Source organism: Schistocerca cancellata, chromosome 2 (genome assembly GCF_023864275.1).
Source record: "Schistocerca cancellata isolate TAMUIC-IGC-003103 chromosome 2, iqSchCanc2.1, whole genome shotgun sequence".
Classification (NCBI taxonomy): Eukaryota; Metazoa; Arthropoda; class Insecta; order Orthoptera; family Acrididae; genus Schistocerca; species Schistocerca cancellata.
In genome coordinates this window covers 1,045,944,965-1,045,968,399 of record NC_064627.1, presented here as the reverse complement: position 1 = coordinate 1,045,968,399, position 23,435 = coordinate 1,045,944,965, and the positions used below count along the sequence as shown (strand labels likewise).

Here is a 23,435-nt window from a genome sequence, read left to right as displayed (position 1 = left end):
TGGACCCACAGAAGCCCAGTTGAATGTTCCCCATGGCATAATGGAGCCACCACCAGCTTGTCTCCGTTCCGCAGTGCAGGTATCAAGGACCTGTTCCCCTGGAAGACGACGAATTCGGACCCTCCCATCGGCATGATGTAGAAGTTATCGGAATTAATCAAAACATGCAACGGTCTGCCACTGCGACAAAGTCCAGTGCCGATGGCCACGCGCCCAGTTGAGTCGTAGTTGCCAATGTCGTGGTGTTAACATTGGCCCGTGCGTGGGTCGTCGGCTGCGGAGGGTCATCATTAGGAGTGTTCGGTGCACCGCAGAGTGTGTTTACGCACACTTTTACTCTGCCAGTATTAAACTCTGATGTTATTTCTGCTACAGTTCGCCACTTGTCCTGTTTTACCGTTCTGCCCAGTCTACGACGTCCTACATTTGTAATGAGTGGTGGCTGCCCAACCCAGCGGCGTCTGGGCGTGATTTCACCTTAGTTTCGACAGGTATTGAAGACACTCACCACAGTACCCCTCGAACACCTGACAAGTCGTGCAGTTTCGGAAACGCTCGTGTCGTTCGTCCGGGCCATCGCAATCTCCCCTCGGTGAAACTCAGACGGATTGCACTCTTTCCTATTCTACACACGGACAGCACTCTCACTGATACTACATGCACCGTGCGTGTGTCTGACTAGCAGTCATTCCTCGCCAGTTGACACTACTATCTCCTGAACGGGTTTACATCGATAGCAGGTCGGTGGTCATAATCTTCTGGCAGATCATTGTACACTCCTGGAAATTGAAATAAGAACACCGTGAATTCATTGTCCCAGGAAGGGGAAACTTTATTGACACATTCCTGGGGTCAGATACATCACATGATCACACTGACAGAACCACAGGCACATAGACACAGGCAACAGAGCATGCACAATGTCGGCACTAGTACAGTGTATATCCACCTTTCGCAGCAATGCAGGCTGCTATTCTCCCATGGAGACGATCGTAGAGATGCTGGATGTAGTCCTGTGGAACGGCTTGCCATGCCATTTCCACCTGGCGCCTCAGTTGGACCAGCGTTCGTGCTGGACGTGCAGACCGCGTGAGACGACGCTTCATCCAGTCCCAAACATGCTCAATGGGGGACAGATCCGGAGATCTTGCTGGCCAGGGTAGTTGACTTACACCTTCTAGAGCACGTTGGGTGGCACGGGATACACGCGGACGTGCATTGTCCTGTTGGAACAGCAAGTTCCCTTGCCGGTCTAGGAATGGTAGAACGATGGGTTCGATGACGGTTTGGATGTACCGCGCACTATTCAGTGTCCCCTCGACGATCACCAGTGGTGTACGGCCAGTGTAGGAGATCGCTCCCCACACCATGATGCCGGGTGTTGGCCCTGTGTGCCTCGGTCGTATGCAGTCCTGATTGTGGCGCTCACCTGCACGGCGCCAAACACGCATACGACCATCATTGGCACCAAGGCAGAAGCGACTCTCATCGCTGAAGACGACACGTCTCCATTCGTCCCTCCACTCACGCCTGTCGCGACACCACTGGAGGCGGGCTGCACGATGTTGGGGCGTGAGCGGAAGACGGCCTAACGGTGTGCGGGACCGTAGCCCAGCTTCATGGAGACGGTTGCGAATGGTCCAGGAGTAACAGTGTCCCTAATTTGCTGGGAAGTGGCGGTGCGGTCCCCTACGGCACTGCGTAGGATCCTACGGTCTTGGCGTGCATCCGTGCGTCGCTGCGGTCCGGTCCCAGGTCGACGGGCACGTGCACCTTCCGCCGACCACTGGCGACAACATCGATGTACTGTGGAGACCTCACGCCCCACGTGTTGAGCAATTCGGCGGTACGTCCACCCGGCCTCCCGCATGCCCACTATACGCCCTCGCTCAAAGTCCGTCAACTGCACATACGGTTCACGTCCACGCTGTCGCGGCATGCTACCAGTGTTAAAGACTGCGATGGAGCTCCGTATGCCACGGCAAACTGGCTGACACTGACGGCGGCGGTGCACAAATGCTGCGCAGCTAGCGCCATTCGACGGCCAACACCGCGGTTCCTGGTGTGTCCGCTGTGCCGTGCGTGTGATCATTGCTTGTACAGCCCTCTCACGGTGTCCGGAGCAAGTATGGTGGGTCTGACACACCGGTGTCAATGTGTTCTTTTTTCCATTTCCAGGAGTGTATTTCACGAGTCTCGTTCAGAAAGAGTTTGAAAACATTGTTCAACATTTGGACTCCGAATAATACTGGATTAGGTGACTTTCTCTAAACATCTATGAGCTGTTCTACAGTTAATTTTGATGGTGATCTGCAATTAAAAATATCGTTAGTTCGCGATTAAAGAACTTCAGCTTAGAAATACGCTGAAGCACTTTGAATAAGTTACGTTGCTTTGCCGAAGGTTTAGCGAACACGCGATGCTGGTCGACCTACTTGGATTCTTGCACTGACGAATAATATTATAATAATAAACTGTGATGAGGAGTGTAAATGGATATTTCGTTTGTTTTGTCGCGAATAAATTCAGTTTGTAAAAAGTGAATAGTGAAACATTATTTTAATGAGTTGTGAGTGCCTTAATTTAGGGTTAAATACGATGGATGCGTTGGATGTCTCCTGAACAATGACTAAACCAATATTTTGAATCTAACCAAGTACTGGGAAGCTATGTGAACAGCGTTCTTCTTGCTTTATTTAACTTTTTATTTGTGCTGACACATGTGGTGGCCCACGATTCGAAGATTGGTGGAAGGAACAGCTAATAACTTCAACATTAGTCATTTATTTTTATATTAAGCAAGCAGCAGGAGGAATAGAAAATTTTAACACAAACATTATTTTCCCGACCAAATATTAACCTCCCTTGTTACTTCGCAATCTGAATGAGTTAACATTAAAGCGCACCAAACCTTTACAGAAATGCGTTAAGAGATGGTATACAAACACAGGGGAAAGGCAAAGTGGGACTGAGTTAAGCATTAGTTAACGGAAAGAAAAAAACAGGATCGCAAAAGGAACAATAAGTGAACTAGGTCGCCACGAACCTTAATTCGGACGAATATCTCCTTTAGTGAGTATCCTATTTGTCCTTCTGTTTCACTTAGCTACTAATGCTGTTTAGAACAAAGATAATCTGCAAACCATGCTTAGTTGAACTCTGCTAGCAAAATAATTATAAGCAAAAAATCTCCCTCGACAAAAAATTGTGGCGCAAGTTTATAATAATGGACAGAGAACCAGAGTGGAAAACAAATAATGAAACTCTTGTGCTAATTTGTAAGAAGTAAAATGTGGTTTAATCAATCTATTCAAACATTCGAAACTTCACAAAATTCAATTTCCGCTTTTGCCAATAGCTTTTCATTTGGTCAGAGCGCTGTTGTTTCCGAAATCCAACCACTTTATTCCTATTTTCTCTTTTAGTTTTCTCTGCAGGTGGAAATGTAAATCCTTCTTTGTAAACCTTTTTTCATTATTTCTTGTTCTTCAATCATCTCTTCCAGGTCACTTCTGATTTCGTGGAGCCTCTGGCAGCAGCGGGGTTTTCATCTGGTTGGCTTGTTGAAAGATTCTCTTCCATATTCTGTTTACTTTCAGCCTAACCAGATAGCCGTAAATCAGCGGTCTACGTTTTCTCTTCGTTACATTTAGTTATTCAGTATTCTTGTAGAGATTTTCTAACTCCTGTACCAGTGTTCACCGTTGTGTTTTCTTGGCCCCAATATTTTCATAGGATTTTCTTCTGTTTCTTGTGCGTGGTTTCTATTTCTCTTTTCTTAGTCAAAGTCTGACATTTGGCTGCATATAAGCTTTTTGGTTTTGCTACTGTAAAATAATGCTGTAGCTTTGATTGAGAGAAAATAAATTTCTTACTGTTCACGTCTTTAGCTAACGAACGGGCAGGGTGGGCAGAGGTCTGCGATTGTTTGCTAATGATGCTGTGGTGTGCAGGAAGTTGCCGAAGATTGATGAAAGTAGGATTATAGAAGGTGACTAAACAAAATTTCTAGTTGGTGTGGTGAGTGGCAACTAGCGCTAAATGTAGAAAAATGTGAGTTAAAGCAGATGAATAAGAAAAACAATCCCATAGCGTTCGGATACAGCATTAGTAGTGTACTGCTTGACACAGCCACGTCGAATACCTACATACATGTGACATTGCAAAGCGATATGAGGTGGTAGGGAGGGTGAATAGTAGACTTTGGTTTATTAGGGTAATTTTGGGAAAGTGTGGTTCATCTGTAAAGGAGACTGCATATAGGAAGCTAGTGCCATCTATTCTTGAGCACTGTTCGAGTGTTTGGGATCCGCACCAGGTAGAAATCAAGGAAGACATCGAAGAGCTTGAGAGGTGTGCTGCTAGATTTGTAACCGTGCAAGCTAACATCCAAAAGATGTTCGGGCTCACATGCGGTTCCTCTTCGTCATAATGTCTTGACTCAAACTCGTCTAGGGGTTGAACCGCACGTGTCGCATTATACGCCCTAAATTAGACACTTGTGACCCTTTGGTTAAACTTGAAACGTCCCCTTTGAACAATTATATACGAGACTGTGCTTAAACTGACACACAATATTTTTAGCGCAGCGCAATCTGACTTTCAGAAATCCCTACAAAAGAATGGCACTGACTATACGTTTCACTAATCACTTACCTCACAAAAATCTTCGTTACTCGAACTACTGCAATACAGCGAGCACCACTACTGCCAGCTAAATAACAGATTCAAACTACGGAAGGCACTAACTACTCGTAGGCATAGTTAGCAAATGAAAGATTTTAATAGAGAACAAACAATGTATTTACCTTAACAGTCATAATGTATAAAGCAGTTCATGACATCCATTTTTACAAATATCAAGTCTCCGCCATTTCTCTCCCCACATCCACCACTGCTGGCGGCTCACCTCCAACTGCGCAACGCTACGCGCTGTTCACATCCAGCTGCCGCTGCCCAACACTACAATGGCAGACAACAATGCAAACTAGCCACAGACTGCACACAGCACAGCCAGCGATTTTCATACAGAACGCTATGTAACGTTGCCAATAAGAAAACATAAACAGCCTACTTACATAGCCCCCATGTTCCCAACAAAAAAAATTACAAATTGTTTTGGGCAGTGGCCAATAATGATTTGAAAAAAATTTTCATAATTACAATAACAAAGATATCAAATGCACACACTTATTGATACAATGTTGGTCAAAAGCTAAAATTTTCTCACAGTCCATAAAGACAGTCCTGATCATTCATCGTAGTAATTACAGTTTTTTTTACAAAGTCTCAGTACTAAAAGAAATTGCACACAGAAGTAGTGTATTTCCATGCAGTCTTGAAGAAGTAGTGTTGCCCTTCCAACGGAAAGACAGTGCTGACTCTTGACATGCAGACAGGTAATGGGCCACAGCAGAGTCAGTCGAAGTTTTGAAGAATATTGGTAGGTAGGTCATCACAGAGTAGACCCCACTGTAGTCATGGTAGAGATTATGATATTGGTGGGCCACCAGAGCTGCAGACCCACTGCAGTCCTTCCAACTGCGCAACGCTACGCGCTGTTCACATCCAGCTGCCGCTGCCCAACACTACAATGGCAGACAACAATGCAAACTAGCCACAGACTGCACACAGCACAGCCAGCGATTTTCATACAGAACGCTATGTAACGTTGCCAATAAGAAAACATAAACAGCCTACTTACAAACCGACTGGTTGATGGCAAGTTTGCAAAATACAAAGTCAACGTAACATATGATAACAGTAATAATAATATCACGAACTAAATTAACGACCCATAAATAATGTAGGCGTCACAGTTGCGGTTTGGTTAGAATAATGTTTATTCGGAAAGCAAACTTCCAGCGCAAGTGGTCGTACATTAGAGTTACTGTTACAGTCGAGCGCATATCCATTTGACACAGTGCCATTATTCTCAATCTCATCGCGAAATACAAATTATCTTCGCGAAAAGTTAGAGTTCACACCAGGCGCGCGGCTGTTCTCCGCTGAGAGGCTAAGTCCTGCGATACCACACAACGCGAAATTTTATAAGTCGTTTCACTTCCTAGCTACCTAAAGACCGGCCGTCCGCTTTCGCGTCTCAATCCGAACTGTGTCTTTTGGTGTGTCCAGCCGAACTGTCCGCTTTCGCACCTGCACCAGCACTCTTCCTTTTGGTGTCCAGACTAGCACTGTCGCCGGCCATGGTGGCCGAGCAGTTCTAGGTGCTACACTCTGGAATTGCGCGACCGCTACGGTCGCAGGTTCGAATCCTGCCTCGGGCCTGGATGTGTGTGATGTCCTTAGGTTAGTTAGGTTTAAGTAGTTCTAAGTTCTAGGGGACTGATGACCTCAGAAGTTAAGTGCCAAAGTGCTCAGAGCCATTTGAACCATTTGAACCAGCACTGTCTCTGCCCGTCCCCGGCCGCGTTTTCCAGCGCGCCGAAAACCTTCGCTCAACTGACTAGGGCAGTTCCCTTTCCTGAGGCCGTCCATCTGATTGGCTACAGCTTATTCTATATTATTTTACATTTCAACACGTCTAAATAATCAAAGCCTGACCACTTTCACGTTCTAAATAAAGTAACAATAATATCCATTGTTAAATTCTTTTACATAAAACCAATACAATTTCCTTATTGAATGTCAGGGCCAGTAGTCTTGCACCAATGTGCTTTCTGATAAATAAATAAAGAACAAAAGTAACTATTATGCACTAAACCTTACAACAAATATTCTGTTACCTAATGATTCAGTAAGGTGTCATGCTGTCATCGTTCAAGGTGTTTTGTGTGGAGGAAATGATGATCTGATGCTTAACTGAAAATAGTGATAATTTAAATTTACTATATCTTTTAAGGAAATGAAGTTACAGAGTTGATATTTACAGCATTTGTCATTTTAATGATACGATTCTATATGAAATGTCGATCGTTAAGATCAACTAAAGCGCTCAGATTTTAGCATTCAGGTCTTTATTACAAAACTTGTGAATTTCACTTTAACAGTAAATCCTAAACTATTATAGAGATGATCATTATTCAAGTGTTATTGGGATCACCATGAAAATTTATGAAGGATGGTGGATTAAAATTACTGTGGATTCATTCCCTGCATTACTACAGAATTAAATAGTTTCCATGAAAGTTCCCCTTTACAGCCGATCTTAGGTCTGCCAGATTCAACACTGCTACGTCCGCTCTACCACAAACGGCTTCTACTGGGTTTCCCTATGATGTAGGTTCTCATCTGTCACACTACAGCGCTTAGGCCTCAATAAACGATAGATGCCTGTGAATTTCCCCATCTCGTGGCGAATCTGCGCCATTTGTGGCACGCGGTCCTGGACGACAGGGTTCGTTTCACAAATCCTGTTGGCTGACTCTTTCGGCCATATAAGAGGTGCGACAATAAAGTAATGAGACTGATATGAAAAAATGTTGCTTACCGTTTTAGTCAAGTTTAGTATTGTCTCCTTCAAAGTAGTTCCCTTCTGCTTGTACACACTTTTTCCAGCGCTTCTGCCACTGATGGTAACATTTCTGGAACACATTTTCTGTAATATCCCCCAAGACCCTCGTCACAGCTTTTTGGACATCTTGTGTTGTTTGAAAATGGTGTCCCTTGACCGCCGTTTTGGCTCTTGGAAATAGAAAAAAGTCGCACGGAACGATATCTGGTGAATAAGGTGGCTGTGGTAGTACTGAAATTTGTTTTGAGGTTAAAAATCGCTTTGCTGACACGGCAGAATGGGATGGCGCATTATCGTGATGCAGAATCCAATTATCAGCAACGTTGGCACGGACACGAAGAACTCTTTTACGAAGTCTTTCTAATATTTATTTGTAGTAATGTTGGTTAACTGTTTGTTCAGGAGGCACCCACTCTTTATGAACAAATCCCTTGGAATCAAAGAAGGACACGAGCATGCATAGTCGTCCACTGCGGTCTTCATCTTCAATATTCTTTCTGCCTTCACTAAACATTTTATGACAACGAAAAACTTGAGCTCTTGACATAACCTCCTCTCCAAAAGCCTTCTGAAGCTTACTGTAGGTTGTCGTCGCGTTTTCACCCAATTTAACGCAAAAAGAAATGGCATACCGTTGCGCAATATTATGTGGTTCCATTTTCGTGACGAGAGACACAAACACATCTTAACTTTTTACAGCACAACTCACGATTGAGGAGTTGCATCGATGTGCTGCTTGGACTAGAAGCAGCTTATAGACCAAGGTCAAAGATATTGTGCCTACGCAAGCCTGCAGGGTTGCCACATCTTGCAAAGAAAATCAGTCTCATTACTTTATTGTCGCACCTTGTACTTAAATGAGGGCGCAATGCTCGTTAACTCACAACCGGTGGGTTCGAACAACTCATAAGTATAAAGGGGATGCTTCAGGAAATCAAATGGGGATCCGTGGAGGGAAGGTGACGTTGTTTTAGAGCAGAAATACTGTGAAAATCTAGAGAACCGGCATTCTAAGCTGATTGCCGTGAACACACATTTCGTGCAAGGACAATGAAGATAAGATACGAGAAATTAGGACTCATACTGAGGCACATTGACAGTTGTTTTTCACTCGCTCTACCTTCGAGTGGGATGGGAAGGAATGTGGCTAGTAGTGGTACTGGGTACACTCCACCAGACTTGCGGAGTATGTATGTAGCTGCACGAGTAGATGCAGGATGGGAGGTAAGACTGACGTCCTCCTAGCACAGAATGCGTGGAGAGGGTGGTAGCCCGGCCCAGCACGCAGGTACACCAGCGGACGCGGTGCGTGGGCGACAGCGATCCCGGGCGGTTGCTAGGCGACGCGCGCTGCCTGCGCGGCCCGCCGCCAGGGGCGCCGCGTCCGCCGCCGCCGCCGGCCGGCGCTGCGCTGTGGGGTCAGTCCGGGCTGGCCGCGCGACGCCCTGCGACGCCCGCGTCGCGACGCTGCTACGCGCCTGCGGTCTGTGCGGCGGCAAGGTTCACGACTCCGGCCAGCTGCTTCTCGTCTCCTAGTCGCCGGCCGCCTCGCCAGGTGAGTCTCCTGCGGCCTGCGTCACAGCCGTCGGCGCCCGGGGTGTCCGAGGCGTCGCGCTGCAGCAAGTGGGAGATTCGGAGCCGTCTCAACAGTCGGCCACCCCCACTCTGACCTGTGGCTCGTTCCACTTGACAAGACGCGGCTGGTCCCCAGGAACGCAACACGAGAGGGCGATCAGTACGCGAGCCTCTGCACAGAATTTGTTCGTGCTGACCGTTTTACTGTCAAAGACCCTCCGTCAACACGTACTTTTCAAGTATAACGTTTATTTCAGTCAGTACTCATAAAAGCTGTTTAATGGCTGCACCTGAATGAACTGACTACTGATTGCCACTCCCCCATAAATACTTCTCGGTCGGTGGCTGTATAAGAACGTGGTCGGATACACCTAGTAAAGGACTCTGGCCTTCGGACAGCAAGTGTTTAAGGGCTTCAACCCTTCGACTACCAAAATATTTTTCAAAGACATCAACGTATGGTTACTGTAAGTAATGTCATAGTCAGAAGTAATGTCATTAAACAATATTTCCCTCCTTTACACTTAACAACACAGGGGGAGGTGGTACATACAGGGTTCTTCATAAGTAACTCCGTGGTTTCAGTAGACGACTTCCAAACTAAAACACATACAAGAAAATGACATATAAGTTGATAGACCATTTCTCCAATTTCTAACTCATATTGTAAGTGCACTATTAGAACTTCGTTTTTAATGTGACAAACGTCAATACGTGCATACAAGTCGTTGAAACTATGTGTCTGGTTAGATGCAAAGGCAACCCACTTTGGAAATCTGGAAAGAGGGCTGCCTATCTGAGGACGTGATCTAATTCTCTGCGACAGTATGGAGACGAAGTTTAACAATGGAGCTGAAGGACAGCACAATCTACAGGTGCGATCTGTATGAATAAGATTTCTGCAAAACACTAGCAGACATCCCTTTACCAGTGGGACATTGATACAAACCAATAACATGCAGCAAATTCCCACTTTGATAATCTATCGTGGGACATACACGTCCCGAAGGCAGTCAAATGGTTGAGGAGGGTGTGCCCTCGCAGCAACGAAAAATTTGAAAAACGTTATGATTCAACACCGAGAGCTGCTGACAATTTTTTCACCATAAAAATATTTTCTGTCCACAGATCATCATCGGGTATTACAGAACATTTACAACAATTCATAAGGCGATATAAAATCAATGGCGTCACAAGTATATGATTTTGCTTGACAACAGTAACGAATTAAGAATTTTACATTTTTTGACGCCATTCATTTCAAATCACCTTGTAAGCCGTGTAAATATTTTATGATACTTCATGACGGTCAGCGAACTGAAACTGGCTGTACAATCAAGAAATTTTTATCAGTACTTCTTAGCGGTGAAACACGGCTTTTTCAAATGTTAATTGGGTATTGATCATGAGTAGTTAACTGAAACCGATATAGCCGTTTAACAATTTCTATAAGCATTAACTGAAGTGCACTTTATAGTGCATCAGTGTTATTTTCGGAGATTGTTTGAATATAGCACTATCATAACTTTTATGATCCCTGAAAATAGCAGTTCCGCAGCCTCATTTTATTATTTCTAATTTATTTGCTCATTGTCTATTATTCGTGATTATTTCTGTGCATGTAGCTTGTATCATAAGCGCTCCTGTACAAAACTAATACACAAAGAGTGAGTGTCAGTACAAACATACAAGTTTTGGTAAATTACGTTATATAACAGCATTGTGAGGATAACAGCAAATGTTAGTAGAAGAGTAGTTCCCACAACGCATAAAATAAAGTTAAGGTAGCATATAGATACGTCATTTGCAAGCAAATAACCATAATCCATCAAAGGAATAAAAAACGTTTGATACACCTAGAGACAATGAATCTACCAAGAGGGAGCGTAATGACACCTAATCTATAAAATGCCAGCCTCCTTGTAACGTAGGATGCACCGGTTCTCACTCGATCACCGAAGTTTAGCAACGTCAGTCCCATTTTATATCTGGAGGGGTGATCGTCTGGGAACACCGGGTGCTGTGGATCGTGGATATGCTAGTCGCCAAAGGTGCGTCCAACAGGAAGATTTGCACCAGGCCTTTGCGCCATACGGCAATATTATTACTATCTATAAAATCTAACTAAATTCACTGTTATCATTTTTTTTGTTGAGTGAAATTTATCTCATGGACATCTGTTTGACTCAACTGCAAAAATCGTAGAAAGCACTTTAACATCAATTATAGGCCGTGGTAGTATGAAAAGCATCGTTGTCAACACAAGCGATATATAACATTCCGACGTGCAGAGTGTTGAACACGCCACCATCCATACTCTCCCGTCTTTTAGTTGATGTTAAGTGTGGACAGAAGATGCATTCTATGATTTTTACAGCTGCATCAACTACATTTCCATGAGATAAATTATGCTGTGGACAAGAAATTGTTGGTCATGTATTTATTTAGACTGTATTGTTTGTAATTATTATTCGTCTTTTGCATTTTCATTTCCTTGAAGTTCGTCCTATCTGCTTTATTCCTATAACGAAACATAGCTAACTGCACACAGATTACGTATGCTAGGTATTATTAAAGTAAACTATATTTTACCCTTTGTAGGGGTTAATCTCCTATTGTGTACTACATAAATTGATGACAACATAACGCTCTCATAATGTAATTTACCAAAATTTGTATCTTTATAAAGGGGCTCACTCTTTACGTATTACTTTTCTACGGCAGCGCTTTACATTGGTGCTGCGACCGCGGAACATACGCAGAGAGTGAAACACACACACAAAATGTAAAAAACCATGAAATGTAGGTGTAAAAACCCTATACAAAAAAGGAAACTACGAACCCACAAATAAAATGCTCATTCAAAAATAACGGAGAAGATAGTTAAAAGACTGTAATTGCTAATGTTGTTAGACAATCACGACAGTTTTGCCCTTCTGACACCTCATCACAGCTGGCTGCATACGTATGATCTCGCAGTTTAGGAAAACTACGCCATATCCGTGTGGGTGGCAGTTAAAAAGATAGATTTCTTCTTTTTTAATGTCATCACTCTAGGAATCCTTGTAACGATGTAAATGTTAACTTAAGGATAACGAAATTATGTTTATTAAATCGCATAATTACATTTTATATTCAAAGACATCTTCTGTCCTTCTTTTTACGTGAATAGGTTGCAGATACTCCAGTTTTAATGTGGATGTCGCTGATTTAATGATCAGTTAGAACAGGGTCCTCAACATATTTCACCATCTCATGGACGGGTTCGGTTTATAATTCATTGTGGAGACTAATTACTTAATACAAAGTCTCAGCACTCACATGTAAATGATACTAACATTCTAGCTGGTTTTCTAAGGATACAAAATATTGTTTATGCATTTCGGCACTACATTGCTTTCAGCTACCAAAGTTGCTTCTATTGTGAAAATTGCATTATTTTATTACGATAACATACTACTTGCATGATCTGGCATATGCATCGACTGTGAAACGTACTCAGACATTTACGAAGTCTGGTTTGGGGATTTCTTATGAATTGGATCATGGGGCTGCAAAGAAAACAATCTCGTAATACTGGTTCTGTAGATTTTAGTTCCCGTGTGAAATAGAAAATAGTCTAAAAATTAAAACATTGCGTCAGCTGAAACACAACTATAAGAAATCGTCCATTTCTACCGCGCGACATGTGTTGCGATGCATAACAAAATGTTTTGGTAATTCTGATTTCCTATGTGTTTTAATTGTTCCTGAGCCAGTTTCAAAGCTTTTGCTGTTCTAACATGAAGGTATTTTGATGATAAACTGCTATGTGAGGCATATAAAGGACACGATGAAAACCAAAGAAGTGGCATTGATATACAGCGATAAGCACAGAAAACTAAAAAAGAAAATCGTTTGTCACGGGTGTATAACAGTATTCAGACAGGAAGGCATTCAGACCGATGCACATTTCGCTGCAGAGTGATAATCGGTTCTGGAGACAGAAAATCCGTTGCCAAGTTGCCGCTCAAAACGGAGAGAGAACTGCATTCGCTAGTTGATTACAGTCCTGTACTATCCTACGAATAAGCCACCTCACTTACTAATGTTGCTAGCAAAGAGTTCAGAGCTGTCGTCTGTTCAAGAACTCAGCAAGAAGCTACAAAATAAGCAGTAACAACTGCGGCAGAACTGAAGAAGGTCGAAAACTGATTGCCCACCTACGTAGTAGCTGCTTATCCGTTGAAGTTGCAACGCGGATTAACATAAGATCTCACTCGGCTGTGTACGATGTAAGGGGAGGTTTTTCAGGTACCGGAGTAAGCCAACAAGCTTCTACCCTCTGCGGAGAGAGAACAATCTTTTATCTGAAAAAAGGAGATTCGAAAAGCAGCCACTGAATTATGCAGAAGAGGTGAGGGTATTTGAAAGCGTATCGAGGTATGTTTGCAGACCGGAAAGTTAACAAAGGCGGATTCAGTAGATTAGTGAAGCAAATCATTGGTGCACACTGAATGGCAAAACCACGTTGATTACTTCTATAAATAATTATTTTTAGCGGTGATAAAACTGCAACTCATTTGCATCGGAAGAAAGGTACGTAGCTAGCGCGAGAAGGCTTCATAGAGTGACCCGAATTATTTCATACCAGTCGTAAAATATTGTCGTAGGTTGGCGCTTTCTTGGAAAAGTAGACTTCGGCGGCGTCGGAAATTTACAGCACAATGTATAGTGATATAGTGTACATAAAACAGAAGTCAAATGCAAAAAAATCGGAAAATAGTTTTCACCCCAGTAGGACAGTGTTTCTACCATGCTACCTGAATACTGAGATATCGGTTCCATAAAAATCTGAAATACAGTTAATTGGTAACGTCCCTCGTGATACCTTCTTCTGCCACTTTCCGCTTCCCCAATCGCTAACAATGGTTTTTAGGCTAAGCTGCACAGAGTTTCGTGACCCACATTAAAATGAAGGGCCCCTATATCACACTGGACAAGTAAGTTTAAATGTCCGAGGAGGGCATCGCCTTATCACTTCCTACAGAACCAGGCTACGACTTTTCGGTATGCCGTCCTCTGACCATCTTCAGATATATTTTTCTCGTGTTTACACACGAAGACACTGCATCGGAAGTACCGTTGCAACGTGTTATGGACATTCACAAGTTTTCCTAAAATTTTGTGTAACAAATTTACAATTGTTTACGACATCTCTATGTTTGACGCTACATTTTCTCTATTTTATTTTCTCTGTGCGTATTTTAGTGGATGAAGGTCTCCTTATCTAAGATTATAACTCATTCCGTCACGTCTGCTGGTGTCGAAGTTGTTTCTTCCCGCTCTCCATTTAACGGAAAGGGACCTGTGTGTCAGAAAACTTTTCGTAAATCCTCAAGTTCATTTGGCCCACAGCAGCACAAGAGCATACCCATATGTACCATTATAAATTAAAATGAGTACGCGTTCAATTACTTTTTATGTTTCGGAGTATTTGGTGTGCTGTATAAATGGGTGTTTTGGGATTGCTTTAAATTTATTGTACGCCATGTGCTCGTTTTTAAATGTTTCATGCATCACACAGTAAATAAATAGGACATCATCCAAAAATTTCAGTTTACATTCTAGTTAGCATAATGTTTGCCTACTAAATAATTTCCGAATTGTATTTGGACTCACCCATACGTCGCATAGCACGACTCGTGCGGACATGAAACTGTCTCCATCATTTGGAAATATAATTAGGTAACCCTGTGCCCCATTAATGTGACTGTACTCTTGTCAATATCACCTTAGACTCAGCTAGCGTAACATGTACTCCACGAAATACAATTCTGAATTATTGGCTTTTAACAGCGAGAGCTGTTAATTTTTAGTCACACGATTCGGTTTCCTTTACTGCGATAAACTACAAATAAACTAATTTAAACAACAAAATTCTTTTAAAAATAAGTTTCTTTACACCTGTGTCGTGCAAGATATACACTCCTGGAAATTGAAATAAGAACACCGTGAATTCATTGTCCCAGGAAGGGGAAACTTTATTGACACATTCCTGGGGTCAGATACATCACATGATCACACTGACAGAACCACAGGCACATAGACACAGGCAACAGAGCATGCACAATGTCGGCACTAGTACAGTGTATATCCACCTTTCACAGCAATGCAGGCTGCTATTCTCCCATGGAGACGATCGTAGAGATGCTGGATGTAGTCCTGTGGAACGGCTTGCCATGCCATTTCCACCTGGCGCCTCAGTTGGACCAGCGTTCGTGCTGGACGTGCAGACCGTGTGAGACGACGCTTCATCCAGTCCCAAACATGCTCAATGGGGGACAGATCCGGAGATCTTGCTGGCCAGGGTAGTTGACTTACACCATCTAGAGCACGTTGGGTGGCACGGGATACATGCGGACGTGCACTGTCCTGTTGGAACAGCAAGTTCCCTTGCCGGTCTAGGAATGGTAGAACGATGGGTTCGATGACGGTTTTGATGTACCGTGCACTATTCAGTGTCCCCTCGACGATCACCAGTGGTGTACGGCCAGTGTAGGAGATCGCTCCCCACACCATGATGCCGGGTGTTAGCCCTGTGTGCCTCGGTCGTATGCAGTCCTGATTGTGGCGCTCACCTGCACGGCGCCAAACACGCATACGACCATCATTGGCACCAAGGCAGAAGCGACTCTCATCGCTGAAGACGACACGTCTCCATTCGTCCCTCCATTCACGCCTGTCGCGACACCACTGGAGGCGGGCTGCACGATGTTGGGGCGTGAGCGGAAGACGGCCTAACGGTGTGCGGGACCGTAGCCCAGCTTCATGGAGACGGTTGCGAATGGTCCTCGCCGATACCCCAGGAGCAACAGAGTCCCTAATTTGCTGGGAAGTGGCGGTGCGGTCCCCTACGGCACTGCGTAGGATCCTACGGTCTTGGCGTGCATCCGTGCGTCGCTGCGGTCCGGTCCCAGGTCGACGGGCACGTGCACCTTCCGCCGACCACTGGCGACAACATCGATGTACTGTGGAGACCTCACGCCCCACGTGTTGAGCAATTCGGCGGTACGTCCACCCGGCCTCCCGCATGCCCACTATACGCCCTCGCTCAAAGTCCGTCAACTGCACATACGGTTCACGTCCACGCTGTCGCGGCATGCTACCAGTGTTAAAGACTGCGATGGAGCTCCGTATGCCACGGCAAACTGGCTGACACTGACGGCGGCGGTGCACAAATGCTGCGCAGCTAGCGCCATTCGACGGCCAACACCGCGGTTCCTGGTGTGTCCGCTGTGCCGTGCGTGTGATCATTGCTTGTACAGCCCTCTCGCAGTGTCCGGAGCAAGTATGGTGGGTCTGACACACCGGTGTCAATGTGTTCTTTTTTCCATTTCCAGGAGTGTAGTACTGTGTTCCGCCTATTTTACAAAAACCCTAATTCTTTTTACGTTAGTTTTCTCGTCCAAACATGCTTCAAAATACCTTTTCATTTTCACTGGCTTCTCCTTATTTTGCTGAAAAAAATGGAAGTGAGCGTATGGCATCGTTACCGGTAGGCCCCATCTGGGGAAGTTCGGCCGCCATGTTCAAGTATTATTTCAGCTGACGCCGTATTGGGCGACTTTCGCAGCGGTGATGATGATGAAATGATGATGAGGACAACACAACATCCAGTCCCCGAGCGGATAAAATCTCCAACCCGGCTGGGATTCGAACCTGGGCCCGCTTGCATGGGGGGGCGAACACGTTACCACCTAGCTAAGCTGGCGGACTATTTTAGTGAAAGTATGAAGATACGAGATATTAGTCGTAATAGTCGCGATTTAAATTTAGACTTAAACATTTTATTGTGCATATTACAATTTCGTTTTTTAACTTAATTACTGATAGAGAATATTTCCTGAAAGGCTGGCTGGATAGCTTGCCGTTTGCAACAACATGAATTTTGAAAGTAGTCAGATAGTTAACGAAAATTTATTTTTTGGGCCTAATTTTGACTCGCATCTATTATCATAAAGCTTCTGCTATTTGTAGGTTTCTTTTATATGAGGACGTACTGACGATGGCACAGGTGAGATGAAACATGTTTGAGCACGGAAAATAATTTGGTTTTTGTAAAAACGCAGCCTGAATGAGATGTAAAATTTGTTTTGTAAAGACATCAGGTTCTGAAGCATCAAAAACCAAAGGATGATTACGTCATACCTTTTCCGTCATTTCTAGACACACGATTTCACTAATTTGTCCTCAGAATTTTTAAATTTTACTTTTCTTTCATTTTGGAATATTTTTCTTTCGTGAGGGCCTTGCTTTATTTTTCTTTGCATTTCTGTCAACGCCTTGTGTTAATAATCTCTGTATATTACAGAGATTATATGGCGTGTTTCAATTCTAATGACGCTAGGCCAAAATCGTTCAAATAATTAGCAATTTCTGTCTCGTCTGTTTCATTGTCATTGTTTATGGGTCGACGATGTCCAGTAAAGGTTCTTTGTTTTTGTTCTAGGTTGATATACGCTGTAAAAAGTATGCTTCATTCTTTCACAATACTGACAAAGCATCTAGTTTCTTCAGCTCCTCTTAATATCGCTCAGAGGTGCAAAAGCATTTTTGTGTAATTTATACAATACCTGTATGTCTTCTTCGAATGACACGTAGCGTATGCATGGAAGATGATTGGAAATGTCTTACACAGTATCTTACGTCATCTACACACTCTAGTCACATGAAAAATTTGTCATACTTAGTACTACCGGTTTTTTAAGCTACATTAGTGATAACATTTTGGAATACGTAAAATCTTACTGCTCTTCCATTTTACAGCTAATGTTCCAACTTATTAACAATCTTTCGATTAGCTCGAATAATGTTCATATCTTTTTAAAGATTCATTCAAAGAATATCTACTTATTTAAATTACCTTGCCTGCATACGACCCTATGAAAAGATTTGTTACCACCTCCCACTTCTGTGATATTTTGGATGATATCATCCACGCGTTATGGAACTATTGTATTTACTAGATCATAAAGTACGCTGTGTTTGTTGTCATTTCGTGTTTCATATGTTCTGCTATGTTTCTCAACTACTATCCCACTACGCTGTAGATTTCGAGAACATGTTCTTCATCTTTATCAGTTATTTGCCTGTGAAGTGCATACGTCATGAAAATAATTTCCCTGTGATTTAAATACAGAGAACGATTATTTTTAAATTATTATCTAAAAGCTCTCGTTGCGTTCTTAATGTGACCTTTACAGTTTATATCTCTGTCACGTATACATTACACCTCAGCAGCCTTTTCCATTTAAAAAGGTTGTTTTTATGCTTATTTTCACTTGTACAACGAGTAATACATTTGCCTGTATTTGAACATTGTAGTGTTTATAGTAGCTGGTACAAGACATCTCGTTGTGCAGTGTTCCGCTTGGTATTTATGCTGCTTAATTGTCATTGTAGTATACATTTACTCGAAAGGTTATATTTATTTATTGTCGTTTAATGTACAGCGGTGGAATCTCGAAAAAATGTAGTTGTCTGCCAAGTATTTATGAGATATGAAGGTTTCAAAAATCTTTTACTCTTAGTGTTCCTTGACTAGAAAACACGTCGTATTCCGGTCACGAATGATTATCAAACGCCTCTGTCAGATTTAATCATTTGTGGGTTGGTATTGTGATTGCTGTAAATGCCGCATTTCTTTAGCTTCTTCAATGGCAGAATTTTGCATGAGGTAATGTGCCTTCATAGTAAAGTTTTGTAAAATTACTGAAACTATTTTTGATGGTTTTCTCTTTTCATTACTGTGTTGCATGCTGATATTATACTTCTTTCATCGTCATATTTACAAGATCTTTTTACCATCGACTGTGTGGCAACGCTATTTGCTTGCTGTCTAGTATTCTCGTTTAGCAGTATTTTGCATGGACTGCCACAATCTTCATATTTTATTTTTGCTTATATTAATAATTTTTTTTCTTCGGGTACCTCCTGCGTATTTGTTTTCTGTTAGTGAATGTAATCGTTGGCTTTACAATGAGTTTCGTAGTATACTTTTCAGGCAGATCAAAGCGATGTTACTCGAATACATCAGCCAGTGGTACGAACGAATTTCGTGATACGCTTTACACTATGACGTTTATACTCTGCTAAGAGTCATATTCTCAACTGTAATTCAAGCACCCAAAGATGCCTGGACGATGTGTACAAGAGAGCGCGCAAGATACTGCCAGTTCGAGTGGCCCTCGGAAGTTTGTTAGAGAGGCGTTACTCTTCTTAAGTACTGCTGCCTCGCAGCTTGAAAGACCGGACATTGCTGCTTGTGTATCTCTGTTAACAGCGGTTCGTTTTTAGAAAACAACAAACGTTTCCGCTTCTCCTTGTAGCTCTGTGACAGTAAAACACAACCTTACTTAACGACAAAATATAGAGATATATCGTCGAAAATAGGGGGTCGACTCCGTGTTACTCTATTATCACCGAGCCCATGCCGACACACACACACACACACACACACACACAAACACACACACACATCACACACACACACACACACACACACACACACACACAGAGCAAACGTTTGATCATAGCTATAGTAATGGTTGTGCAACTAATTGGGTTAAGAAAATCGCAGGTTACGACATAGTGGAGGACATTACAGCAGATGAGGTTTCTCAGATGCAAATCCTGCAGCTCCTTTTGCTTCTCACGCAGATTTGTTTGGTACAGAACTCGTGATCAAAGCGAGGGGTTGAGGTTTATTTCCTGTGCCTGCAAACAGCTGTAAATTGTCACTAGCAAGTAAAGCTCTGGATGATTCACAGCCAACTTTTGTGGCAAATACCACAGCTCTATTATGATTCGGTAAGAGCTGCCTTATGAACCTGTCCGTGTTGCTGAGAAGTCGTGCTTTTGAAACAGATGGTATTAGTGGACGGCAATAATAGATACAGTTGAATTTTGAGCAGCTCACATTTATTGTCAGTCTTAATATGATCACATTTATCGTCTTTCGTTGATAGGCTACCAATGGTTACCTTGCTTTAAACGTTGCTAAATTACAGCCATGTCACTTCCAAGATTTGTTTCTTCAGATCACAGCGGTCGAAGTAATTTATATCATCATTTTCCTGCCAGAGATACCACTGTGTTCACCACCTCAATGCCGGCGCAGAGCCTCGCGCAGTGAGAGGATGAAATATTGTTGGAGGGTCACTACATTCTACGGCTCTTTTGATGAGTAGACATCCTTCAATGTTCCGCTAAGATAGCTGAAAAATACGTGCCGACAGTACATCCTTCTGACGGAGTCTTGGCAGCGATATATATGTAAAAAGGCAATTAACATTAGGTATAGAACATTTCCTGTAAGTGTTTCCTATTTGGTATTATAATCATGATCTTGCATGCACAGACAGAAAATTCAGTTAATGTTAAAAGACAGTGAGTTGGACTACTAGTGATGATTGCCTTTCGTATTGATTTGTTGCATGTTAACACGTAAAAATACAACTGGAAAATAATGCAGTTCAATTCAGTTGTGCACATGCCGTGAATTTTCGTGACGCACTACCTTATAGGAGACTACACGCTGAACGGGAGGTTAGCGTTTCTTCTATACCTTAGGATGTAGTTTTTTTATGTACGGCATGAACCCACTAAACTATTAACCTCTGGAATCATAGAAGCTATCCAAACATGTTTGCGATAGGTGAACATTTTTATGTATTAAGACAGAGAAGATTCTGTTGTTGGTAAGATTATCAACTTTTCATTGAAGTATTCCATAGCTCTCGAAAATATTAATATAATTATGACATCTTTCTACTTGGCAATGCAGCTACTCTCAGAAAGAGACGGAGAATTTTGCTTAATACACGGCTGAGACTAGTAGCACAATGTAGTCCACTGATAAAGCAGCTGATAAAGCAGGCGGACCGTCGCTATACCGGAAATGCGGCATTCGTATTCATCACATTCACTTTCTCTTTAGCAAGCTATTTTCCCAGAGTGAAAGCAAAAATATTGTCCTTTGGTCGCATGAAACTGTGTTTGAGGTAAGGAGCTCCGTGTATTCAAAAACAAGGGAAGGGTTAGCAACTGTATCATAAGCGCTTCATAAAAAAGTTAAGAACGAAACCTTTGCTTTAGGTAATGAAAAGAGAATCGTAAGAAATTTCGAAACAGTTTACAAATAACTATTAAAGAGTTTCATTTCTGTTTTACCCTTTTGTTGTAGAGATTTTGTACTGTGAGTTAGACAAAAAAAGTAGGAACAATGGAAAGGGACGAGACCATTAACTCAGTAACTGCAATGTGAATAACTTGTCGCACACAGACAATTACTGAAAACCAAATGGAGGAGAGCGAATTTTACGTAGCACAATGTTGACTAAAAATAGAAAATGTTTTCCGTAAAGTGACAATCATTTCTTAAAGTTTTCTTTGCCAGCAGTGTTGCTGTATGTAAAATCAACACAACAGTCGATGGTGTCAAGTATTTGTATTATTCAATGACCGGTTTCAATCGCAATGATCATCTTCAGATCAGCCTGTATCTTAAAGTTAACAAAAGGGGCAAAAAGTATACATAGCTATGATTAGCGAATGCTACATTCAGTCATTGAACATTAGGATGAAAAATGATTTGCAGTTGGATAAGACATTCGTAAGCACTGCACAGGAAGGTGCGCATTGTTCAGCAAGTTTCATTACTATGGGTTTCCTGCTGAATTGAGAAAATGAGTATTAAACTACAAGCAATCATATCCAAGTTGGAAGGTTTACTTTTAAACTGAACAGGAGTTTCTCGGAGTAGTCGGCAACTTTTATCTGTAACTTGATACTTATATCTATACTCCCACATAACATGTTTCATTTTTACGGTTCTGAACGTAAATTGATAAGAACGGAACCTGTGTGGGAACACTTTGTTGTTTTCCTTTCTGTCCGACGGTTAAGTTCCCTTTTTGCCAGGAAAGGGTGTAGGTATCAAGTTGAAATTTATGTGGTGGTTCTGCTGTAACGGGTGTGTTTCGATACCGTAATACCACGATTTTTCCAGTCTTTTAACCTAGCCTTCAACTCTCGACGACGTGAAAAGTCGCCAGAAACAACACGTTAAATTGTAGATCCCCTAACCTCAGTTGGACACGCAAGTCGCCGAAGTGTCATCAAATACAAACAATTGCACTAGGCCATTAAGCGATAGGAAATTGTTACTTTTATCTATATACATAACAAATTTCGTACAGAAACCTCAGGGCGCGAGTCCTGCTAGCACTCTTCCAGTTTTCTTATTATTTCTTCAATTCTTTTATTTATAGATTTTCTAGTCAGCATTCTGTAAACTATGTACTCACTCGTTTCATGACACTGTAGCTTTGGATCGCTTGGTCTCACGGAACCTGGTAAATAAATAAAGGAAACATTTACATGGAAACAAAAAGAATTGAAAAACATTAGTGGAAGTCCAGCTACAGTGACATACCCTTCTGTTTTTCGGTCATTATTGCTTCATAAACCATGATGTTAAATATCACTTGTATCTTGGTGCCATATTTTTAAATTAATATAAACCATACGTTTTTGATATTCTTGTAAAAAATACATACTGTATAATTTTAGACAGATCTCAGGGTAAATGACTCAGGAGGAGGAAAAAAATAATAAATTCAGATAAAAATTAGATAGTTCATGTGTTTAATAGATTTGTGCTTAAGAACAAATAGAAGAGTATTCCTGAAACAACTTCAACAGTATCAGTTAAGGTTTCTCACTTCAGTCGTACAAAAACTGAAGGACAAAACTAGTTCCGTTTTTGAAAAAAATAATTCTGGCCAATCCTATCTATTTGCAGACATCATAAATAAAGGGTTTTGTTGAGTGGCTTACTCCAGCGCTTAGAGCGTGCCCTGAAACTACACTGCTGGCATATCAACCAAGGTTGACCGGTTTTTGAATGCGGGTACAGTTCCAATCAGTACAAACAGTGACAATCTTCGGAAGCAATGCTGTTGTCGCCAAAAAGATCTTTTTCGTACAATATTTCTTTCGCAAGAGTAAGTTTCCTCTTTGCTTTCCTCGGTTATTTGGAATGCATGTGGTCTCACCTTCTTCATAGTCATACCAAACATGAGCGACTCCAGTAGTTTCAGGTGTTGCCCCAGTTCACGCTTCAATGCAGTGTTGAAAGTTGGCTGGAATCCTCCCAATCCTTTCTGAACACCAAAGCATAGGCTTTTAAAACACAAATTACAAATACTGCGATACAAATTTGTGATAGTCTTTCACGACGGGCAAAAATTATTTCGTAATTCCTACCTTTAAGTAAAATCCTAAAGTAATTCTTGTTGAATCACTCCTTCTGTGCAACAGCAGAATTTTTAGAACATGTGAA

At 42.2% G+C, this 23,435-nt stretch overlaps 1 long non-coding RNA gene across 1 annotated transcript in view; it reads left to right on the top strand.

Moving 5' to 3' along the window:
* Positions 1-8,907: 8,907 nt before the first annotated feature.
* LOC126149295 (uncharacterized) overlaps positions 8,908-23,435 on the top strand; it is a 1,122,064-nt gene continuing 1,107,536 nt past the window's right edge. The window contains exon 1 of the long non-coding RNA XR_007530797.1: positions 8,908-9,029. This is a non-coding gene — a long non-coding RNA (uncharacterized LOC126149295). The remainder of the gene's footprint in view (positions 9,030-23,435) is intronic.